Source organism: Chrysochloris asiatica, unplaced genomic scaffold (assembly GCF_000296735.1).
Source record: "Chrysochloris asiatica unplaced genomic scaffold, ChrAsi1.0 scaffold00094, whole genome shotgun sequence".
Lineage (NCBI taxonomy): Eukaryota > Metazoa > Chordata > Mammalia > Afrosoricida > Chrysochloridae > Chrysochloris > Chrysochloris asiatica.
The window spans coordinates 5,106,782-5,123,549 of record NW_006408612.1 but is presented as its reverse complement, the minus strand read 5'-3'; the positions used below and the strand labels follow the sequence as shown (position 1 = coordinate 5,123,549).

Below are 16,768 nucleotides of genomic sequence, written 5' to 3'. Positions count from 1 at the left end.
GGGGAGGAAGGAGGGGGAAGTGTAGGGGGCGGGTTTCTGGGATATACCCTTTGGGTGGTTGATGATGCATGGAGGGGATTGAAACCATGGCAATGAGATGATATACGATGGAATGAATGTAAAATTAAAGTTCCCCCTTGTAAACTACCATATAATTCACAATAAAACATTTAAAAAAAAAAAAGTCATTTAAAAGACAGGAAAGAAAGAAAAGACCAAAATGGATGTCAGAAGAGACTATGAAACTTGCTCTTGAGCATAGAGAAGCTAAAACGAATGGAAGAAATAAGGAAGCAAAAGAGCTGAACAGAAAATTTCAAAGGGCAATATGAGAAGAAAAGTCAAATATTAAGATAAAATGTGCAATGACCTGAAGTCAGAAAACCAAAAGGGAAGAAAATGCTCACCATTTCTCAAGCTGAAAGAAGTATTCAAGTCTCAAGTTGCAATATTGAAGAATTCTGTGGACAATATATTGAATGATGTAGAAAGCATCAAAAGAAGAATGGAAGGAATACACAGTCACTGAAACAAAAATAAGTGATTCATGTTCATCCATTTCAAGGGGTATCATATGTTCAAGAACTGATGGTATGGAAGGAAGAAGTCCAAGTTGCATTGAAGACACTGATGAAAAACAAGGCAACAGGAATTGACAGAATACAAATTAAAACCTTTCAACCGAAAGATGTTTGGTGGTTGGTGGTGGTTATGTGCCATGGAGTCAGTTTTGACTCATAGCATCCCTGTATAGGGTTTCCAAGGCTGGAAATCTTTATGGGAGCAGAAAGCCTCATCTTTCTTCCACAGAACAGCTGGTAGATTCGAAGTGCTGACCTTAAGGTTTGCAGCCCGATTCGTAACCACTACGCTACATGTGCTTTATTAACTATGTAAAATCTTTCAATCGTGTAGATCATGACAAGCTATGAACAGCATTGCAAAGAATGGGTATTCCAGAACACTTAATTGTGCTCCTGAAGAACCTATACATAGACCAAGAGGCAGTCATTCAAACAGAACAAGAGGACACTGAATGTTTTAAAATCAGGAAAAGTGTGCTCCAGCGTTGGGTCCTTTCAACACACTTATTCAATCTGTATGCTAAGCATGTAATCTGAGAAGCTGGTTATATGAAGAACATGGTGTCAGGATTGGAGGATGACTCATTAACAACATGAGATATCCAGAGGATACAACCTTGCTTGCTGGAAGGGATGTTGTTGTTGTTAAATGCCGTCGAGTCAATTCCAACACATAATAACCATGTAGAGGGTTTCAGAGGAGCAGCTAGTGGGCTTGAACTGTCGATCTTGTGGTTCACAGTGCAGTGCTTATCCTGCAGTGCCATATCAGGGGTCCTGCTGGAAGAGAAGAGGAGTTAAGAACTTACTGATGAAAATTAAAGACTATATCCTTCAGGATGGATTGCAACTCAATGTAAAGAAAATTAAAAATCCTCACAACTGGACCAATCAATAACATCATGATACATGGAAGATTGAAGTTGTCAAAGACTTCATTTTACTTGGATCCACAATCAACAGTAGTCAAGAAATCAAAGGATGCCTCACACTAAGCAAATCTGCTGCAAAAGATTTCTTTCAAGTGTTAAAGAGCAAAGATGTTAATTTGAGGACTAAGGTGATGTGCTATCATACTTTCAATTGTTTTATATGCGTGTGAAAGTTGGACAATGAATAAGGAAGACTGCATAGAAGAATCTATGCATTTGAATTGTGGTATTGGAAAAGAATATTGAAGTACCGTGGACTGGCTGAAGAACAAACAGATCTGTCTTGGGAGAAGTGTAGCCAGGATGGCGAGTCATTATCTTTTATGCTTCGGACATGTTGTCAGGCTGGACCTGTCCCTGGAGAAAGAAATCATGCTTCATAAAATGGAGGGTTGGTGAAAAAGTGGAAGACCCCTGAGGAGATGGATTGGCACAGTGACAGCAGCAATGGGCTTTAGTCTAACAATTGTGAGCATGGCCCAGGACACGGCAGTGTTCTGTTTTGCTGTTCATAAGGTCACTATGAGTCAGAACCGACTCTAAACACCTTACAACAACAACAAATATATATGTATATTTTCAAATGAGTTCCTTTAATTCCAGGTGGCACAGAATTCTGGGCATAACAAAGATTGAAGAGCAGCTCTGGCAGGATTGTAGCCTGGGTTTATTGACCACACAGCTAAGACAGTACTAAAGAGATGGGTTTCTTTTCTTCTGCTCCTTTCTTTTTCTTAAAAAGTTTATTCTTAAATGTACAGCAGGCTCCAAGACAACACTTCAGTCTAACTCTGGGTGGCAAGAGATGTTCCAGCAGGGAATTCAAATGTTTAAACAGAAATGGAATCAAGGGTCACTATCGCTACAGCCACAAAGAATAGCTTATTGTTTGCCAGATTTCTTAATTCCACCTGTGGCCAGGGGGCCCTTCCCCACAGCCTTCGCTTTTAGCTCTTCAAGTTTCTTCTGCTCTTCTTTCTGTTTCTGCTTGAACGCCTTATCTTCCTCGTCCATTTCCTTGTTCTGTTTTTTGGGGGGTTGTTTCAGGGGCTTCTTCTTGCCACCTTCGTGGCCCGACATGGCGCCTGCCACCCCCTCCCCCAGACCTGCCACTGAAAAGGGAAGGAGACAGGAACTAACAATGTCTGTAGGATGGTCTCATTGTGTGTAAAGTATCCTACTTGCCACTGTATACACCATTTCTGTTAACAGTCACAAAATGCTTGTGGTGGTGTTAAGATCAGGAAACTGAGGCTGAGACAAGTTATGTAATTTGGCCAAAAGGACCTAGCTAGTAAGCAGTAATACCAGAATTAAAATCTACATTGCCTCTATTCCTTCTACTACACTATGATACTTAACCGAAGCTTTATAATGAATAGAACAACTTCAAGTTTAACATACAGAAAAACTCGACTCATGATTTCAAAATTTCCTTCTATTATTAAGGAGCCCTAGTGGCACAGTGATTAAAGCTCTGGGTTGCTAACTGAAAGGCCAGTGGTTGGAACCCTCCAGCTTTTCTGTAGGAGAGAGATGTGGCCATCTGATTCTGTAATACTTAGTCTTGGAAACATAGGGCAGCTATACTCTGTCCAAAGGGCTGTTGTGAGCACGAATTAACTCTGTGGCAGTGGGTTTGATGTTTTTTGGTTTAAATTATTGTCACAAATTCTTGTTTTATATTCAAGCTAAAATTGTTTTTGTTGATACAGCTAAATTCTTGTTTTATCAGTTTAAATGAATACATAACATAATTTAAACATAATTTCTTCTTTTAGCAGGTATTATCCAAATAATAGAAATTTTTGCTTACTTTGTATATAAATTTCTTTCATTTAGAAAGATCTTTTGTTCTTGTTACTGATGGAATTCTTTGATTTTTATCTAATAAACTGACAAAAATCTATTCGTTGCATGATACTTTCTTTAACATTCATATTTATGATATAGATGTACAGTGAGACAGAAGATAGATACATTTGGTAGATACAATATTCCTGAGATTCTAACTTAAAAAAATGGATTAGAAAATGAACATTTAAAAAAATTCTTTAAACAGAATAAAATCTCTTCTGCAAAGCCTGATATCTAATATGGAATGTGTGGTTAAAGAATAGTGATATTTCTATATTTCCCCAAGATAGCTCATTTCAATTTATTCACAAATGATTGGGTAGTTATATTTAGCTAACAATTCCATACAAAAGAGTCTCTTAGCATTCTCTTTAGCAGTACAATTTTATATAAATGTGAACAATGGTTTCAGGCCAAATTTGTTCCATTTATTTGCTTGCTATAGACTTTCACAATTTCATAATCTTCCTTAGGGTAATTTTTTCCCTTTCTCCCAACCAGTAGAGGTGTTGCTATATTTTAATTGTGTGCATTACCAGCAATATTGTAGGGCACTGTGGTGCCGAGAAGCATCTGCCAGACAAGCTCTTTCAGGATCTTCTACCTGTTATTGCCACCATGCCCCCATGTGCTCCTTCCTGGTTACACTCCAACTACTTACATGTGATTCTGGGAGCGAATTGCATTCTGGCATTTCTCTGAGACTTACTCCCTAATCATTTATCCTCCACCCCAATGTTTATAATTCTGCAAAAGTGGCCCCAAATTATTTTCGGTCTTGGTGCCACGTAGCACCTTTTTGTTGTTAAATGCTGTCAAGTTGGTTCTGACTCATAGCAACCTTGTACGGGGTTTCCAAAGAGTGGCTGGTAGCTTTGAACCGCTGACCTTGAGGTTCAAACTGACCTCTGCAATCCAGTGTACTATCCTGCAATACCTCACCAGGACTCCTAGACAAGGTCCCTATGGGTTGCAATCTGACAGTACACCACCACCACCCGGAATTTCAAGGAGCTCTGGTAAGGTAATGGATTACGAGCTGGGCTGGTCACTACAGGGTCAGAGTTTTAAATCTACCAGTTGCTCCTCAGGAGAAAGATGAGGCTTTACAACGTCAGAAGATTTACAACGTCAGAAACCCTATACAGGGTTGCTATGAGTTACAACTGAATCGATGACACACCATCATCACCAGCACTCTGAATTTCAAGGAACTCTGGTGGCATAGTGGGTTATGAGTTGGGCTGGGAACTACATACAGGTCAGCAGTTTGAATCCACTAGCCAGTGGGTAAAAGAAAGATGAGACTTCTTGCTCCTGTAAAGATTTGCAGCATCAGAAACCCTATACAGGGTTGCTATGAGTAGTTGTGCTCATGAGGAATCTGTACATTGACCAAGAGGCAGTTGTTTGAATAGAACATAGTAATGCTAAATGGTTTAAAATTAAGAAAGGTGTGCGACACGGTTGTATTCTTTCACCATTCTTATTCAACCTGTATGCTGAGCAAATAATCTGAGAAGCTGGGTTATATGAAGAAAAATGGGGCATCAGGATTGGAGGAAGACTCATTAATAACCTACAATATGCAGATGATACAACCTTGCTTGCTGAAAGTGAAGAGGACTTAAAATATTTACTGGTAAAGATCAAAGAGCACATCCTTCAGTATGGATTACATCTCAATGTAAAGACAACAAAAATCCTCACCACTGAACCAATAAACAATATTCTTATCAACTGAGGAGAAAAGATTGAAGTTGTCAAGGACTTCATTCTTCATGGGTCAACTGTTGATACTCATAGAAGCAGCAGTCAAGAAATCAAACGACATATTGCATTAGGCAAATCTACTGCACAAGAACTTTTTAAAGTGTTGAAGAGCAAAGATGTCAGCTTGAGGACTAAGGTGTGCCTGACCCAAGGCATGGTATTTTCAAGAACCTCATATGCATGGATGGGACAGTGAATAAGGAAGACCGCAGAAGAATTGATGCATATGAGTATGGTGTTGGAGGAGAATATTGAAAGTGCCATGTGTTGCCAAAAGAAACAACAAATCTGTGTTGGAAGAAGTGCAGCCAGGGTGCTCCTTAGAGGCCAAGATGGCCAAACTTCGTCTTTTATACTTTGGACATAATGTCAGGAGGGACCAGTCGCTGGAGAAGGATACCATGTTTGGTAAAGTGGAGGGTCTGAGAAAAAGAGGAAGATCCCCAGCGAGATGAATTGGCCAAGTGGCAGCATCAATGAGCTCAAGTGTGGCAAGAATTGTAAGCTAGGCCCAGGATTGGGCAGTGTTTCATTCTGTTATGCATAGGGTCACTATGACTTGGTACCAACTCGTGGCACCTAACAACAACAACAACAACATGAGTGGGAACCGACTTGACAGCACACAACCACCAACAACCACCCTGAACATCTGATCCATTAGGTCTGAGTGGGTGCAAGAATTAACCTTTCTAGAGGATACTGATGCTGCTGGTTGGGAAACACATTTTGAGAACTACTGGTTTAGCAGATTCAATTTCATTTATTCCTTCTTTCCTACCTTTAACCTCCTCTTCTTTACTTTTTAAAAGCAATCTCTGACATTTACCATGATTTAACTCCTAAATACTTCCACATGTATTTTTTAAAATGGGCTTTCTTTCTACATAACATAATATTATCACATTTGAAAGTTAAACCTTAGCAATCATAAACATTTTCTGATTATCTCAACAAAGCTTTTTACGATTGGTTTGTTCATATCAGGCCTCAGAACAATGATCTCACATTTGTGCATTTTTTCAGGCTATGTTCTCATGTTCGTTGCAGAAATCAGTCTGGCTGTCCTGTAGAATATCTCCAATTCTGGATTTGCAGGATAATAGTTTCTTTGAAGTGTACTTAGAAGAGAGTGTGGAATGACGAAGACCAGATGGATCTTGGCAGAAAGCAAAGAATACCAGAAAGATGTTTACTTGTGTTTTATTGAGGATGCAAAGAAATTCCACTATGTGGATCATAACAAATTATGGAGAATACTGAGAAGAATGGGAATGCTTAATTGTGCTCATGAGGAACCTTCTGTGCCACGCCAGGACTCCTCTTTGAATTATAGTGTTGGTGAAAATATTAAGGAGCAAATCTGTATTGGAAGAAGTACAGCCAGAATGCTTGTTAGAAGTGAAGATAGCAAGACTTCATCTCACGTATTAGGACATGTTAGCAGGAGGACCCAGCCTCTGGGTCAGTGGATTGACAGTGGCTGCCACAATGGGCTCAACTGTGGCAATGACTGTGAGAATGGCAGAGGGCTGGACAGTGTTGCGTTCTGTTAAGTCACTAAGAATCATAACTGACTCAGTGGTAACTAACAACAATGATGTCATTTAACTTGTCATTCTCCTCACTGCTTTTTCTATAGACTGGATGTTGTAACCTAAATTTCGGTTAGATATGTAGTTCTAAATTTTTTAGCAATAGTATATTGTAGGTGATTTAACGTGTGATTGTATCACATTAGGAGACACATATCTGGTTATCTATGTAATGGTACAATCACTATGGAAAATGGTATGACATTTCCTCAAAAAGTTGGAAATAGAAATACTGTATGACCTAGCAATCCCTCTACCTGCTATTATATCTACAAGAAATGAAAGCCAGGGCACAAGTAGATGTATACACACCCATGTTGACTGCAGCACTATTCACAATAGCAAAATGATGGAGATTGCCTAAATGCTCATCAGTGGAAGAATGGAAAAACAAACTTTGGTACATATACACAATGGAATAGTATGCAACGTTGAAGAATAATGATGAATCTGAAAAATATCTTATAACATGGGTGAACCTGGAGGACATTATGCTGAGTGAAATTAGTTAATCACAAAAGGACAGATATTATAGGAGACCACTATTGTAAAAACTCAAGAAGAGGTTTTCATGCTAAAAGAAACATTCTATGATGGTTACCAGGGGTTTTGTTGTTGTTATGTGTGCCATCGAGTCAGCACTGACTCATAGTGACCTTTTGCACAGCAGAACGAAACAATGTCCAATCCTGGGCCAGCCTCACTACTGTTGCCACACTTGAGTCTATCAATGCCGCCACCTGGCCAATTCATCTCGTTGGGGGTCTTCCTCTTTTTCTCTGACCCTCCATCTTTCCAAACATGATATCCATCTCCAAAGACTGTTCCTTCCTGACAATATGTCCAAAGTATGAGAGACGAAGTTTGGCTGTCTTGGCCTCTAAGGAAGTTGTCAAGGACTTCATTCTTCTTGGATCAACTATCAGCACTCAAAGAAGCAGCAGTCAAGAGATCAGACAACGTATTGCATTAGGCAAATTTGCCACACAGGAACTTTTTAAAGTGTTGAAGAGCAAAGATGTCAGCTTGAGGACTAAGGTGCGCCTGACCCAAGCCATGGTATTTTCAATAAACTCATATGCATGGGAAAGCTGGACAATGAATAAGGAAGACTGTAGAAGAATTGATGCCTTTGAATTATGGTGTTGGAGGAGAATACTAAAAGTGCCATGGGCTTCCGAAAGAACCAATAGATCTGTTTTGGAAGAAGTGTAGCCAGCGTGCTCCTTAGAGGCCAAGATGGCCAAACTTTGTTTCTCATACCAGGGGTGGGAGGGTGGTAATGGTGGTTATGTACCATGGACTTAGTTCTGACTCACAGTGACCCTGTATCGGGTTTCAGAAGCTGGTTGGTTTGAACCGCAAGGTAGGTGATTCAAATTCACCAGATGCTCCTCAGAAACCCTATACAGGGTCTCTGTGACTTGGAACCAACTTGATGGCATTTAACATCTACAACAGCAAATCTTTACAGGAGCAGAAAGTCTCATTTTTCTTCCATGGAGTGGCTGGTAGCTTCAAGCTGCTGACCTCATGGTTAGCAGCCCAACTCCTAATCCACTATGCTACCAGAGCTTCTTAGGGTAGGAGGGAAGGGAGAGTAATTCACTGGTTTGAGGGTTGTTGCTGTTATTAAGTGCCTTTGAGTCATTTCCGACTCATAGCGACTTCCGGTGTGGTGCTGTAGGATTAGCACTGAACTGTGAACCACAAGGTTGGTTCAAATCCATCAGTTGCTCTTGGGAAACCCTATATAGGGTCGCTACGAGTTGGAACCAACTTGATGGCACTCAACAACAACAACAACAATATAGGGTTTACGAAGAGTGGTTGGTGAGTTTGAACTGCTGATCTTGCAATTTAAACCAACCTTGTAGTCCCATGCATTATCCTGCAGAGCCACTAAATTAATCAGCAATTAAGTGGTAGCAGCCTCATCTTTCCATTATAAAGTGATCAGACTTTTCCCTAATAGTTTTATTATCATCCACTGAAGAATGCTGCCTAAACCAATCACAATGATATTCCAACACTATCATTTTTCTACATGAATTAACTGGAATTCTTCTGAAGAGAACCTTCCTGCAATTAAAAACCTGTTGCTATCCAGTCAATTGCAACTCATTGTGACCCTATAGGACAGAGTAGGACTGCTCCACTGGGTTTCCACAGCTGTAATCCTTGTGGCGCTGTGGGATAATGCGCCAGACTACAAAGCCGTTTGAACTGCAAGGTTGGTGGTTCAAGCTCCCCAGCTGCTCCTTGGAAACCCTATACAGGGTCGCTATGGGTCAGAACTGACTCAACGGCACTTCACAACAACAACAACAACAACAACAACAATCTTTATGGAAATGGACTGCCACACTTTTCTCCCAGAGTCTTGTTGGTTAGCCATTGAGTGCTTAACAACTGCAGCACCACAGTTGCTTTTCAATTTGTTGTTGTTGTTAAGTGCCCTCGAATCAGCTTTGACTCATAGTGGACCTGTATAGGGTTTCTAAGGAACAGCTGGTGGGTTTGAACCACTGAACTGGCAGTTAGCAGTTCAGTGCTTATCCTAAAAAGCAGTTTGTAAAGGACAGGCCAAGATAAATTCTTTTTTTCTCTTCTTTGATTTGTAAATTTCTGAGTACAAAGCTTGGTGCTCTAGTTACTTCTAACAATGCTCAATGGCTTTTTGTTAAATCTGCTTTCTTTTTTATATTATTATGAACTTATTCAATGTGTTTCAATCGTTTGCAGTTTTTTTGTTTTTTGTTTTTAACATTTAAATCTTTCCACATTTGATCAGTGGAAGCCCAGAGGAAGTTGGCATTGGGATCATTGTGATATGACTCAGTTGTCTTTGATAACTTCTTTGCTTTCAGATACAAAGCATCTTGGGCTCAGGTTGTACATTTTCTGCCTTGGGCATGGAACTAGTTAGTTTATAAAAGGTACAATGTGGGCATTAAGGCTGTTTGATTCTACTGGGTTGTCATGGCTTCCAAGTGTTTCAGGAAACAAAACATTATAGGGCTTTCATTTAACTTGTTTGTTTTTCTGTTTGTATTTTTCATCTCTTACATGGATCGTAACACATTAGCTCTATAATATCCATGAAATAGTTTCAAAATGAGAGCTATATTTTTTCCTAACTCTGGGACCACTGAATGAATTTTGACATTACCTTTTTGTCCTTTGAATACATACTAAGAATATATTCCATCCTATGCTGTAAAAGAACTAGAAAGAGTTCTTTTCTCTGTGTGGTTATTCACTAACTTGACATACAGCTAAGTCAAGTTAACTTGCTTTAGAACAGTCCTTTTGGTACTTTGCCAGACAATGTTCTTTGTTTTATTTTATAAGCATCACTAAAAAAAAAACAGTTTTCTTCAAGCTGTAATGAGAATTGAAGTTAAACGACAGAAGCAACGTGAGGGACAGTGGGGGTACCGCATCTTTCTAGTTACATGTGTCATTTAATACTCCACCAGTGATTTCACAGCAACTCACCCAGGATTCCCTGAGTAAATGGTTCCCTGATAAACCATTTTTATCATTACATCTGTTGAGATAATTCTGGTCACATCATGAAAACCCAGTTCTTCATGTTTTTAGTCTCTTCAATCTGTCCTTGCATGTCAAAACCTACTGGTATAATGTCTTTCAATACTACTAATGGTCATATTTATTGAATTGAAATATTTGTGATTTTAAAAAGAGATCCTAGCAAGCAGTTTCCTTTGAAGTAAATCTTTTACATAAAATACTTGAATGAATCTTTTTCTTCAGGAAAAAATAGTTCGTTTTTTTCTTCCTTGTCTGTACTGTTAGCCAGACTGCAACATTGATGATATGTAAAAACGTCATTGGATTATTATGGGACAGAGCTCTAGAAAGCATAAGAATCTAGAGTCAGATGGAACTGGTTTTATATAGCCTCACAGTTACTTACAAATAGACTAATAAAATTGTTGAACTTTTTATAGACTTACTGTCCTTGGTTATGAATGGGGTATAATGATACATACTAGTAGAGTTATTCTGACCAATAAATTAGGTCTTATATGTAAAGTGACTAGAACAGTATCTGGCACTCAACCCCAAAGTCTCTTAAGACAAATAGAAACAGAATAGTGTGATCTTATAGAACCTGTAACTAATTTATCCTTTGGGGAAGTTTTCACAAATTTTCCAGGTGGGTAGTGGCAAGCTGAGCACGCTTGTTGTAAAAGTAAGAAGCACCAACCATTCCTCCCACAGCACTCTTTCTCTACTTCTTTATTGGGTTCAATAGTCCTTTGCAATGGCCACAGAACTCACACACTGTACTCAGAGTTATGGGGTTTATTAGAGAATTTAACAGGTTACAATTTGCAGTCAGAAACTGCTTAGGGCACAGTTGTTCCATTTAACTACTGATAAATGCTCACAGGACATACCACTCCCATATAGCCTCAGTCTGGAGGTACTCAGTTCTAGCTACTCAGCAAATCTAGTTCCCCCACTGAAGTGCCTGGAAGTACCGCATTCTATATGCAAGCTTCCAGCGCAGCGTTCCTCAGCTCTACTTGCTCCATGGGCTGGGAGGCCCACTGTTCTGTCTTGTGCTCTGGTTCTTGGTTGAACTGCTGCGGTTCCTCTGTCAGTCTTCCAGTGTCATGGCTTTCTGTCCTTGGGTGGAGTAGGTTCAATGTGCAGGGGTCTCGGAGTCCAAAGGACACACTCCACTCTTGGTTCTTTTTCTTTGATGGTAGTGAGATTCCCTTTCCCGCTTCTGAGATGGCTCATTTTATATCCAGGCCAGAGTTTCAAATTTTTACTATACAATTAAGTCTGCGAAGATCCACAGATGAATCATATTATGTTATCAGTATCTTCTCCCACCTTCTCTTCCCCTGACCTAGCAAGCCAGAAGCATTGTTTGGTAGGAGTTACAGACTATGGCTAGAAGAGACATTAGAAATTCACTACATCACATTTATAAACATAGTCCTACTTTCTCTATAACTTGATTCTTGCTTTGTTGTTTTTAATCCAGTTCTACTTTAAAAGTATTTAAAATCCCTTCCTGCCTGGATTCTTATTGATTACTTAAGTTGACCAGGAAGCCAATGTATTAAGTAGTATTTTTAGTTCTGGTAGTTTATAGAGGCCTAGTTGGCACTGTAGAATAAGCACTGGACCGGAAACTGCAAAGTTGACAGTTCAAACCCACCAGCTGCCCTCAGAAGTGACTTAACAGCACACAACAACAGTTATAGAGGGCATAAGAGGTAGTATAAAAAGGTGGCCACCCTAATGAAAGATTCTTTGACTAGCTGTCAGACAGGGGAGCCCCAAAACAGTTTCTAGAGAGAGATGCCTACATAGTTTACTGGGTCATTCAAGAAAAGCACAAGGTTTCACTCTTTGGAGACCTTTTATTCCACTTGAATAGGCATTTTCTCCTCCAGAGTAAAATGAAGCACAAGACTGAATTCTAATTTTCATTTTCATAATGAGACATCTGGTGGGGGCAATGCTTTCCTTGGGGTTGATACTTATGTTTTTGGTTTTTTTTAATCTCTTTTCTTGTTAAGTAATCATTTTTGTCATTTGGTAGCTGTTATAAAGCAAAGGAAGAGAACACTCTTTAATAGTCAGTTTCTGATTACCACAAAAACAACTCCTCCTAAATCACTGTAACAGTAATTCTCAAAGCATGTTCCCCAGAACACACATTCTAAGAGGTTTGAATGTATATCACTTGAAAAAAGTATATAGACATTCAGTCATGCTAGATTATGGAAAACTAATGCCTCTCATTGCAGGATTTAGAACCTTATGTGTACTAATATAAATGATCACTGTCCCATATTGGTTTGCACTCTGCAGCATTTCCTAAACTTACCTGATCCTAGAGACCTTCTTCAACAGAGCAGTTCGGGGGAACATTGTTGCACAGAACACATTCTAGGAAATAATGTCTTATAATTTAAAATTACAGGAAAGAGGAACATCGAACCAAAGTGTCCTGTAACATACATAATGATTTTCAGGAGAGTACAACCTTTGTTTTGTTGCGAGAAAGAGAAACTATTACAAATCAGTTAAAACAGAAATTGAAGTACAGTATTTGATCAAATACAGGGTTATCTCATGGAGACCAACGGCAGAAAATACTCTGATTTTTATGAAGTCTGGAAGCTGGAAATCACAGCTTGTGATTATTCTCTTCTCTCTTAATTTCCCCAGGACCACAAGGTTGAACAACAATTGTGAGGATGGCACAGGACCAGACTGTGTTTTGTTCTGTTGTGCATAGGGTTGCTATGAGTTGGAGCCAATTTGACATCACCTAACAATCACCTATAACTGATGACTTGTCCTTCCTGTCTATCTGCCTATTTTGTTTTTCTCTTTAGACCAGCTTTCTCTGTGCCTGTTATTGTGTCTAACTAGCTCTATACCTGTTAAATTGTCTAACAATCTCCTTTAAGCAGTAATTATTACTATGTCCTAGGTTCTAGAGCAAAAGAGAATCTTGATCCGCTCACATTTGATCAGGTTTTAACTCCTTGCTGAATCTACTATGACTTACAGACTTTATGTGCTATAAGCAGGAAAGTTTAGGCCTGTCTTTTCAGCAGTGAAATAGACTATTAGGGAAATAGACTATTCTTAGAAGGGGTGAGCATGTACCACCAATAAACACTAGTCATAACTTCTTTATAAGAATCGTCTTACAAAGAAGTGCAGCCTTATTATTATTTTTGTTAGGTGCTGTTGAGTCAGTACTGACTCTTGGTGACATCATGCACAACAGAACAAAACACTGCTCAATCCTGTGCTAACCTCACAATCCTTGCTACGCTTGTGCCCCATTGCTGTTGCCACTGTGCCAATTCATCTCATTGGAAGTCTTCCTCTTTTTTGCTGACCACTTTACCATGCATAGTGTCCTTCTCCAGAGGCTGGTCCTCCTGATAATAATATGTCTGAAGTATGAAATATGAAGTCTGGCCATCCAGGATAGAGCTTTAATTGTAGTATTCATGTATTGACAATAGCAAATTGATTTAGAAAGAATGTCTTTCCTAGAATCTTTCTGTGAATGAATATTGTGTTGTGGATTATCACTATCAACATCTAATCCTCCTCTACTCTGCGTACAAAGAGAATTCTCTGACTCTTGAAATTGGATGTGGTTATGTGAGTTCTGGTTTAGTACTATAGGATCAACATTGGGCTGCTAACCACAAGGTTGGTAGTTCAAACCTACCAGCTACTTCTTGGAAACTCTACTCAGGTCATTATGAGTCAGAACTGACTTGATGACAACAACAAAAATAACGTGACTTATCTTGGTCAGTAAAATGTCAGTTTTGGGGTAGGAGCATTTTGATATGGAAAGATTTTGAGTCTAAAGTAACTTGACAATGCCAATCAACTCATCGATATGTGGTGGTTCTTCAGTGGACTTTATGTGAGTGAGAAGTATACTTTTATTCTGTGATGCTTCTGAAATTATGGTGGTGTTTTTCGTTAAGTTTTAATTTAGCCTGTTCTGACCAGTACAAATATTGTTCAAAATGAACAACACAGGTTCAAAGTTGTAATGAAGATGAAAGATTATGGTTGTTGTTGTTAAGTGTCATTGAGTCAGTTCTAACTCATAGTGACACTGTACAGGGTTTCCTGTAAATCTTTTTGTGAGCAGAAAACCTCATATTCCTCCCACAGAGTGGTTGTGGGCTCAAACTGCCAACCTTGTAGTTACAGTCCAGTGTTTGTCCTACGGAGCCACCAGTGATGTTAACTTGAAAACCTGTAAGTTTGAGGACTTAATAATGCTCAGAAGACAGGAAGGGAAAGGAAAAGACAAACAAAATGGTAAACACAGGAAGTGCAAAGAGTAATGTAACATTCTTGGGACACAACAGTGAGTGTCACAAAACAATATATGAATTGTTGAATGGAAAGCCAGTTTGTCCTGTAAACTTACACTCAATTCACACACACACATAAAATTAAGAAAAAAAAAATTGGTCGATTCCCAGTATTTCCCCAATTGATGAAATGCCCATGGTACATTTTGGTAATCTTTCTCTTTCCATAACTCAATTTTTTTTTCTTGTATAAAATAGAACCACATATGTATAAGCCAGCACTGCTATTTGGACTAAATTTGGCTATAAAGGATGAGGCTCTCTGCTCCTGTAAAGATTTGCAGCCTCAGAAACCCCGTGCAGGGTCACTAGTCAGAACTGACTCCTCGGAACTTAACAACAACAACAACAAATATTTACAGGGGAGTCTTAGTGTGGCACTGTAGGATCAACATTGGACTGCTAACAGCAAGGTCAGCAGTTCAAACCTACCAGCTGCTCCTTGGAAACCCTACACAGAGTCACTGAATCAGAACTGACTTGATAGCACTTAACAATAAAAACAATCTTTGCAGGAGCAGATTGGCAGGTCTCTCTACCAGAACGATTGGGTGGGTTTGAACCACGAACTTTTGGTTAGCAACTGAGCACTTAACTGTTGTGCCAAGAGGGTTCCTTTAATAATTCTATATGTTGTTGTTGTTAAGCACCGTTGAGTCATTTCTGACCTGTTAGCTACCCTGTATAGGGTTTCCAAAGAGTGGCTGGTGAGTTTGAACCACCAACCTTGTGGCTCAAACTGACTTTGCAGCCCAGCGCATTAACCCAGAACTCCACACCAGGACTTTAATTCTATATAAGGTATTTATTTATTTATGTTTGCAGGTTGCCTCCTTCCTCTGTAAAATTATCATCAGGACTTAATTTCCCTTCTTGGAGCAGCAATTTCTGTAATTTTATTATCTGTTATGTCTAGAAGAGATGTGGATGACTCTGATCAAAAGATGGAGCCAAACCCTGAAAACCCACAGTGAACATGGGTCCTATCTTCCTCCTTCTGACCCCTTCTTTTTCTGGGCAGTTATTCTGTCTCCAGTCTTTTCACCTTCATCCTCTTGCTGTAAAGTGTCCACGAGTCGGTTCTGACTCACAGCAAATGTGTAATAGCTTTCAACCTAGGATCAGTAAACTCTTGGTGCTGTGGGATAAAGCACTTGACCACAAGGTTGGTTTGAACCCGTGGTCGGCAGTTCAGACTCACTAGCCACTTCTTGGAAACCCTATACAGGGTCGCTATGAGTTGGAACTGACCCAACAGCATTTAACAACAATAACAAGTATGTCACCTGGTATGGTGCTGTAGGATAAACACTGGACTGTTAACCACAAAATTGGCAGTTCAAACCCACCGATCATTCCTTGGAAACCCTATACAGGGTTGCTATGAGTTGGAACTCACTCAATGGCACTTCACAGCATTAATAGTAATGAAGGAAAACATGAACTCTGGCTACTTCTTCCCCCGACACCACTCCATTGGTGATTCTTCAGTGGCACCCTATGTTCAACTGACCCAATGATCTATCTTCATTCCCCCTCGACAGAATTCTTTCCATTTCCACTCTAGTCCACTCCTGAATGTTTCCTATAGGCTTCACTTAATCACTGAGCCCAGCAGGTTCTAAACAAACTTTACTCTGTGCAAAAGGCCCAAGGACAAATTTTCCTATGTTTAAAAGCATTTTATTAGTCTAGCCATTTGTACTAATTTTGAATGTCCTGTGTATTTGAGTCTTCCTTTGCCATGCAGAACAGTAACAGTAGATACCCACTATGGTGTTCTCTGAAAATTACCTGCTTTGTTACTAAGAATAGGTGACTCCTCCTTGCCTGGTCATGACTGATGGGACCCTTGGTAAAAACTTTACCTAAATGTGGCAGATTTTTTTTTTGGTGAATATGAATTGCACCCCCCCGTATATGAACTGAGTAGAGAATGAAGTTCTGTTATTGGGCAGCTGTTAGCACCAGGGATTGGCCACAACTCCTGAGCTCTGCCCAGCTCACTAACATTTCTGTGACCTATGTTGTCCAGGCACTTTAAAGGTGGTCAAAAGTGCAGGTGAGAAAGATATCGCTGCAAATAGAGAATCTGATAATTCACTCAA

General features: G+C 39.5%; 1 pseudogene; it reads right to left on the bottom strand.

Moving 5' to 3' along the window:
- LOC102835972 overlaps positions 1–2,596 on the bottom strand; it is a 116,860-nt pseudogene extending 114,264 nt beyond the window's left edge.
- Between the last annotated feature and the right edge of the window lie 14,172 nt (positions 2,597–16,768).